Genomic DNA, 9667 nt, shown 5'->3' on the forward strand with positions numbered 1-9667 from the left:
GTATTGTACAATATGTCTGGGTGGGGGTCCTGCTTTGGAAATCATTTGTACCCCTTTTCAGAGATCACATGTAGTTGCCCTTAAACATCCTCATGTTGCACAATGAAATGTAAGCATAGGATGAAGTGTGCATTCCTGTAACTTTCTCTAGTAACAGCATACCATGATTAATATAAATAAATTAACATTAATAATACATGACAGTAGAATAAGCACACGTATGACTGAGGAGTCATAGTGTAACTTTGTGTGGTGTTTGAGTTGTCCGACTTTTTGTGTGACCTTAAACGCACCAGTGGCTTAGTGGTATGCGTGTTGGTGACAGATGACAAGTTGGTTTTGGCCTGGTTTGTACAGCAGAAAATGACTAGTTTTTCGAGATAGAAGTTTTTTACTCATGTTTTTGGTGTGGTTATGGCCGAATATAAACAGTTTTGCTCAATAAAGTGATCGATATAATTCCTGTCCTCGAAGCATCTCGATAGACGTTACAATAATTGAACGGTGTTGACGAACACCGTTAGGGCCGCTTGTTGTCACTGTCACTCAGAGTTGCATTGCAAAATTACACAGAATAAATGTGTTTATTTTGTTTAGAATTCAGATGGGATTTGATTTGGTGCGCGGCATATATTTGCTGTGCTCAGAGGTTGCTTAAGCAGTGCGCAATTGCGCAGGCGCGCACCTTAGAGGGAACGTTGGTTACATGTCCCTTGGCAAGTTTCACTGCAATAAGACGCTTTTGGTAGCCATCCACAAGCTTCTGGCAAGCTTCTGCTTGAATATTTGACCACTCCTCTTGACAAAATTGGTGCAGTTCAGCTAAATTTGTTGGTTTTCTGACATGGACTTGTTTCTTCAGCATTGTCCACACGTTTAAGTCAGGACTTTGGGAAGGTCATTCTAAAACCTTAATTCTAGCCTGATTTAGCCATTCCTTTACCACTTTTGACGTGTGTTTGGGGTCATTGTCCTGTTGGAGCACCCAACTGCGCCCAAGACCCAACCTCCGGGCTGATGATTTTAGGTTGTCCTGAAGAATTTGGAGGTAATCCTCTTTTTTCATTGTCCCATTTACTCTCTGTGAAGCACCAGTTCCATTGGCAGAAAAAACGGACCAAAGCATAATACTACCACCACCATGCTTGATGGTAGGGATGGTGTTCCTGGCATTAAAGGCCTCACCTTTTCTCCTCCAAACATATTGCTGGGTATTGTGGCCAAACGGCTACATTTTTGTTTCATCTGACATCACATGGACAAAGATAAGACCTTCTGGAGGAAAGTTCTGTGGAGGGGATAGAAAGAGGAAAAAAGGAAGACGGAGGGGGAAATTGCGGGGGCAAGAGGGGGATAAGGCGGAGAGACAACAACAACAAACACAACAACAATAACAATAGAACAACATCAGCAAATAGAATATGTACAAATATGATGGTAAAAGTGATAGCAAAGACGCAGTTAGTGAAATAAATATTAATAATACAGAAATGACAATGAGCATTATTACACTACAAATGGAGCAATACAAATACCAATAGAAATAGCACTATTGATAATGAACAATAACAATAATTTACCTCTATTATCAACAATACAATTGTTTCAAATGCAACATTACACATATGTAATGCTAACTTGAAATACAAAAGAAAGCAGATACATGGAGGGGAAGAAAGAGAAGCAAACCGTATTAACCTTGTAGATTGTTATAGTCAAAATAGGTTAAGCTTTGTCGGTGTGCCATGTGTTACCCAGTTTCCCCTAGGGCTACAGCGTTAATATATGTTTGATGAAACGTGATTATGTGCATGAGTGTATGTATGTATATGTACATGTATGTTTGTACAGTGAATGTATATGTACAGTATTTAAGTTATAATGCTACATTTGAAAGCGATTATACCTTTTGTCAACTACCTCTGTCTGTTAGTATTTTTCAACTTTTTTTTTTTTTTTTCCCTAAATTTCCTTATGATGACAATACAATGTTGGGGTATGTTGATTGTCTTGACAGCAATAATATTGCAGGCTGTTTACATCAGTAAGAACATACTTAAAGGCCTACTGAAATTACATTTTTTTATTTAAACGGGGATAGCAGATCCATTCTATGTGTCATACTTGATCATTTCGCGATATTGCCATATTTTTGCTGAAAGGATTTATACTTAGACTTAGACTTAGACAAACTTTAATGATCCACAAGGGAAATTGTTAAACACAGTAGCTCAGTTACAATGATGGAAAGTGTAAGGATGGAAAGGACAATGCAGGTATAAATAGACTAATATAGCTATAAAAAAATCTAACATATATACGAATATATACATGTGTACAGAATAATTTATATACAGATATATTATATTATGTCTATAACATATATACAATATAAACCAATGACCATGTACAATATTACAGTATATACAGTATATATGACAGCAGCAGCATAAAATAGAGAGTAGGTCCAGCAGGAAATAGTAGAGAGCAACGACGATAAAGTTCGCAACTTGTGGTCGCTGATTAAAAAAAGGCATGCCTATACCGGAAGTAGCGTGACGTCAGAGGAGGAAGGGCTGCTCACATTTCCCCATTGTTTACAATGCAACGAGAGAGATTCGGACCGAGAAAGCGACGATTACCCCATTAATTTGAGCGAGGATGAAAGATTCGTGGATGAGGAACGTTAGAGTGAAGGATTACAGTGCAGTGCAGGACGCATCTTTTTTCGCTCTGACCGTAACTTAGGTAGAAGGGTTCATTGGATTCCACACTTTCTCCTTTTTTTTATTGTGGATCACTGATTTGTATTTTAAACCACCTCAGATACTATATCCTCTTGAAAATGAGAGTCGAGAACGCAAAATGGACATTCACAGTGACTTTTATCTCCACGACAATACGTCGGTGAAGCACTTTAGCTACTGAGCTAACGTGATAGCATCGGGCTTAACTTCATATAGAAACAAAACAAATAAACCCTTGACTGGAAGGATAGACAGAAGATCAACAATACTATTAAACTCTGGACATGTAAATACACGGTTAATGCTTTCCAGCTTGGCGAAGCTTAGCAATGCTGTTGCTAACGACGCCATTGAAGCTAACTTAGCTACGGAACCTCGACAGAGCTATGCTAAAAACATTAGCTCTGCACCTACGCCAGCTCTCATCTGCTCATCACGACTCGTGCTCACCTGCGTTCCAGCGATCAACGGTACGACGAAGGACTTCACCCGATCACCGATGCGGTCGGCGGCCCGGAGACGGAGGAAGTCAAGGTGAGGTCGGCGGCTAGCGCGTCTGCTATCCATCTCAAAGTCCTCCTGGTTGTGTTGCTGTAGTCCACCGCTAATACACAGATCCCACCTACAACTTTCTTCTTTGCAGTCTCCATTGTTCATTAAACAGATTGCAAAAGATTCACCAACACAGATGTCCAGAATACTGTGGAATTTTGAGATGAAAACAGAGCTTTTTGTATTGGATTTAATGGGCTCCGAATACTTCCGTTTCAACGATTGACGTCACGCGCATACGTCATCATACATAGACGTTTTCAACCGGAAGTTTAGCGGGAAATTTAAAATTGCACTTTAGCACTTTATAAGTTAACCCGGCCGTATTGGCATGTGTTGCAATGTTAATATTTCATCATTGATATATAAACTATCAGACTGCGTGGTCGGTAGTAGTGGGTTTCAGTAGGCCTTTAACTAAAATACAAGTTACACACGAACATGCCGCTGCATGTCCTTCCACCATCAGGCCTATTGGTCCGGGTGAGGACACGCCCACGTTGAACAGATAGTTAGAACTACACGACCATATGAGACACAAGCCCGAAAAACACATCACTTTGAGACCAACACAAGGCTAAAGAACCTCCATCATCATCCAAATCAATATGGATCACTCAGCTGGTAAGTCCGAAAAAATACACTCACCAATAATAGAGAATATATATTTTCTCATACCATACAGTTTTTAAAGCCTGTTTTTATTTATTTATCCTAATACAGGGGTGCTATAGAGCAGGGGCACCAACGCGGTGCCCGCGGGCACCAGGTAGCCCGTAAGGACCAGATGAGTAGCCCGCTGGCCTGTTCTAAAAATAGCTCAAATAGCAGCACTTACCAGTGAGCTGCCTCTATTTTTTAAATTGTATTTATTTACTAGCAAGCTGGTCTCGCTTTGCCCGACATTTTTAATTCTAAGAGAGACAAAACTCAAATAGAATTAGAAAATCCAAGACAATATTTTAAAGACTTGGTCTTCACTTGTTTAAATAAATTCATTTATTTTTTTACTTTGCTTCTTATAACTTTCAGAAAAACAATTTTAGAGAAAAAATACAACCTTAAAAATGATTTTAGGATTTTTAAACACATATACCTTTTTACCTTTTAAATTCCTTCCTCTTCTTTACTGACAATTTAAATCAATGTAAAAAAAACGTTTTATTGTAAAGAATAATAAATACATTTTAATTTAATTCTTCATTTTAGCTTCTGTTTTTTCGACGAAGAATATTTGTGAAATATTTCTTCAAATTTATTATGATTAAAATTCAAAGAAATTATTCTGGAAAATGTAGAAAATCTGTAGAATCAAATTTAAATGTTATTTCAAAGTCTTTTGAATTTCTTTTAAAATTTTTGTTCTGGAAAATGTAGAACAAATAATGATTTGTCTTTGTTAGAAATATAGCTTGGTCCAATTTGTTATATATTCTAACAAAGTGTAGATTGGATTTTAACCTATTTAAAACATGTCATCAAAATTCTAAAATTAATCTTAACCAGGAAAAATTACTAATGATGTTCCATAAATTCTTTTTTTTATTTTTTCAAAAAGATTCGAATTAGCTAGTTTTTCTCTTCTTTTTTTCGGTTGAATTTTGAATTTTAAAGAGTCGAAATTGAAGATAAACTATGTTTCAAAATTTAATTGTCATTTTTTTCGTGTTTTCTCCTCTTTTAAACCGTTCAATTAAGTGTAAATATCATTAATTATTAATAATAACATAGAGTTAAAGGTAAATTGAGCAAATTGGCTATTTCTGGCAATTTATTTAAGTGTGTATCAAACTGGTAGCCCTTCGCATTAATCAGTACCCAAGAAGTAGCTCTTGGTTTCAAAAAGGTTGGTGACCCCTGCTATAGAGGAATCAAGCATGGGTGGTTACCTGGCAAAGGTGCACGGTGGACTTGAACACCGCATGGTCACATACGAATGGATGGACATTCTGTCAAGGACGATACATTACACGTCCGACACACCCAGAGATGAGGACTATGAAATCATGGAGGAACTGTACAAACATACATATACACATACTGTACATATACATTCACTGTACAAACATACATATACACAAACTGTACATATACATTCACTGTACAAACATACATATACACATACTGTACATATGCATTCACTGTACAAACATACATATACACATACTGTAAATATACATTCACTGTACAAACATACATATACACATACTTTACATATGCATTCACTGTACAAACATACATATACACATACTGTACATATACATTCACTGTACAAACATACATATACACATACCGTACATATACAAGTACATATACATACATACAGTCATGCATATAATCACGTTTCATCAAACATACATTAACGTTGTTGCTCTAGGGGAAACTAGGTAACACATAGCACACTGACAAAGCTTAACCTACTGTTACTATAACAATCTACAAGGTTAATAAAGCTGGCTTCTCTTTCTTCCCCTCCATTTTTCTGCTTTCTTTTGTATCTCTATTTATCATAACGTATATGTGTTGTTGCATTCGTATTGTAACTGTATTGTTGATAATAGAGGTAAATTATTGGTATTATTCATTATCAATAGCTCTATATCTATTGATATTTGTATTGCTTCATTTGTAGTGTAATAATGTTTATTGTCATTTCTGTATTATTATTTATTTCACTAACTGCTTCTTTGCTATCACCTTTACAATCATATTTGTACATATCCTATTTGCTGATGTTGCTCTGTTGTTGTTGTTGTTGTGTTTGCTGTTGTTGTTGTTGTCTCTCTGTCTTATCCCCCTTTTGTCCCCACAATTTCCCCCTCTGTCTTCCTTTTCTTCTCTTTCTATCCCCTAGATAGACTTCCGGCTGCACCAAATGATAATATAAATACATTTAATAAAGTCAAATACAAATAAGGCAACAAGAGAAGTATCCCACACTTGTCTTTTGCAAAGTAAATCTGAACAGCCGATATGGGCATCTACATCTACTATATGATTTGCCTGAGAAGCTGGACAGGACAAAAAAATAAAAAATAAAAAATCATGGAGAAATTTCTGCAAAAAAGTCAGAACTTTGGCACCACCGACTGTCCCTTGGGATTTGATGGTCCCGAATGTTGTTCACATGTCTAAAACAACACTGACATTTAAAAGGTTTTTATTAATGGATTGGAATAGTGACCATTTTCACATAGCCCACCTGTTCACGGTGTATGCACTGTTCATCGATGTTGTGAGATATTGCATACAGAATTCCATACCTGTAAACATTACTGCAGAGTTAACATCATTACAAACAATAATTGAACTGAAAGCAAAACAAACTGTATTAAAGCAGGGTCTCATGGTCATCCGGTCATAATGTTTTTATCAATTTATTTTTTATAGTAGTTTTCAATATGATTAACCCTAACGACCCTTTGGAAACTTAAATAAAAAAAATGCTAACCATAACATGTTTTCCTTCATAAGTTATAAACATTTTTTAATTATGCTAACCTTAAATATATTCTATAATGCACTAAATACAGCTCCTAATTCTAATTTGATATTTGTATATTAGCTTTCTTATTTTATTTATTTAATACCTTAGATCCTTGTTTGAATTATGCTAACCCCAACCCTTTTCTTAAATGCTAACCATAACATTTTATTCCCTTTTACAAGTTGTAAATATTTTTTTCTAACCAACTTGTTTTTGAGTACGCCTTCTCTATAAACTTTCTTAATTGCGAACATTTTTTCCTTGATAAGTCGGAAATATTTTTCCGAACCTTATATTTTTGAATTTCTCATCATTGTATACATTCCTTTTGTTTTGTTATTTTTCAAACTTGCAAAACATTTCTCAAAAAGTGCCAGCTTTTTTTCCTAAAATCCATTCACCTTACATGGAATTTTGTTTTCACTTGGCAAAGATGTTGTCCATTCTTGCAAACATGTTTTCCTAAACTTGCATATTGTCTTTCTTTCAAATATATTTTTGACCAAAATAAATAACATTACTAATGCATAAGCCTAACTTTGTTTCTTATTCACTTACTCTTGAGCACATTCTTGAACACTAACCTTTTTACTGTTTATCAATGTTGTGCATAATCCTTAACTCCAACCCCAACCCTTATGTTTAAATAAATTATGCTAACTACATCACTTTTTCCTACATAAATTGGAAATACTAACCCTATCCCTCCAAACATAACCTTAAATATTTGTAAATTATGTACTTAAATAAATCCAAAATCTTTTTTTAATTATATATATATATATATATATATATATATATATACACAGTTTTAATATTTTATTTATTTAATTCATTAGATTACTATGTTTAAATAAATGATGCTGTCCCAACCCATTGTATACTTATTTGAAATGCTAACCATAGTATGTTTTCCCTTAATAAGTTGGAAATATTTTTAACCGACCAGTTTGGAATTTTCTCAACGTTGTACACTTCTTAATCCTAACATTTTTTGTTTGTATTATTTTTCCGTCCTTGCATGTTTTTATTTGTGTATTTTTCTTCCAACTTTGCAAAAAACATTTCTCGAAAGCGTCAACGTTTTTTTCTAAATTCCATCGGCTTAACATGCAAAGATTTTCCCCACTCTTGCAATTTTTTCCCCTAAACCTGAAGGTTATTTTTCTTTCAAACATATTTCATTGTTGTACTAAAACAAATAAAATCATTAACACTTAAAGGCCTACTGAAATGAATTTTTATTTATTTAAACGGGAATAGCAGATCCATTCTATGTGTCATACTTGATCATTTCGCGATATTGCCATATTTTTGCTGAAAGGATTTAGTAGAGAAAATCGACGATAAAGTTCGCAACTTTTGCTCGCTGATAAAAAAGCCTTGCCTGTACCGGAAGTAGCGTGACGTCACAGGAGCTAGTATTCCTCACAATTCCCCATTGTTTACAATGGAGCGAGAGAGATTCGGACCGAGAAAGTGACGATTACCCCATTAATTTGAGCGAGGATGAAAGATTCGTAGATGAGGAACGTTACAGTGAAGGACTTGAGAGGCAGTGATGGACGTATCTTTTTTTCGCTCTGACCGTAACTTAGGTACAAGCTGGCTCATTGGATTCCACACTCTCTCCTTTTTCTATTGTGGATCACAGATTTGTATTTTAAACCACCTCAGATACTATATCCTCTTCAAAATGAGAGTCTAGAACGCGAAATGGACATTCACAGTGACTGAACATGTAAATACACGATTAATAATATTCAGCTTTGCGAAGCTAAAAAAATAGAAGCTAACCTAGCAACGTGATAACATCAGTCTCAAATGCAGATAGAAACTAAATAATGTGGGTTACCCACATATGCCAAGTGCCCCTGGCTGCAGCCCGCAGATCGAGGAGGGGCTTATTTTCCCTCAATGTGGGCGGGTCTCAACGTTGAGCCCGCGGGCTCCATCTGGTGGCGGAGATCCGGCAGCACACATTCTCAAACGTCAATAAAGCTACTTTTAACTTGTCAAATGAATTGTTTTTACCATGAAAAAACAATAATAATAAAAAAATATATATATAAAATATATAAAAAGGTTAATTATTTGATAGACTTAGACATTCCTACTTTTAACTTGTCAAATGTTTTTTTTTTTTTTTTTACCACATTCTCAAACGTCAATAAAGCTACTTTTAACTTGTCAAATGAATTGTTTTTACCATGAAAAAACAATAAAAAAAAAAATATATAAAATATAAAATATATAAAAAGGTTAATGTATTTGATAGACTTAGACATTCCTACTTTTAACTTGTCAAATGTATTTTTTTTTTTTTACCACGGGGGCTCTATCTGGTGGCGGAGATCCGGCAGCACATTCTCAAACGTCAATAAACCTACTTTTAACTTGTCAAATGTATCTGCCATCTTTTTTGTAGTTTTATTCATTTTTTATTATCTTTATTATTTTCTGTATTGATCCTACACTATTATTGTGTTTTTTTTTTACCATGAAAAAACAATTAAAAAAAATATATATATAAACCATAGTATGGAAAAAGGTTCATGTATTTGATAGACTTAGACATTCCTACTTTTAACTTGTCAAATGTATTTTTTTTACCATGAAAAAACAATTTAAAAAAAATATATATATAACCATAGCATTTCCATAAGAGTATAGACATTATTTTGTACACTCAATTATATTAGTTAAGTCAAATAAACCAAAGACAGAAAATTTGTACACTCAATTATATTAGTTAAGTCAAATAAACCAAAGACAGAAGATTTGTACACTCAATTATATTAGTTAAGTCAAATAAACCAAAGACAGAAGATTTGTACACGCAATTATATTAGCTAAGTCAAATAAACCAAAGACAGAAGAC

This window comes from Entelurus aequoreus, linkage group LG17 (assembly GCF_033978785.1).
Source record: "Entelurus aequoreus isolate RoL-2023_Sb linkage group LG17, RoL_Eaeq_v1.1, whole genome shotgun sequence".
Lineage (NCBI taxonomy): Eukaryota > Metazoa > Chordata > Actinopteri > Syngnathiformes > Syngnathidae > Entelurus > Entelurus aequoreus.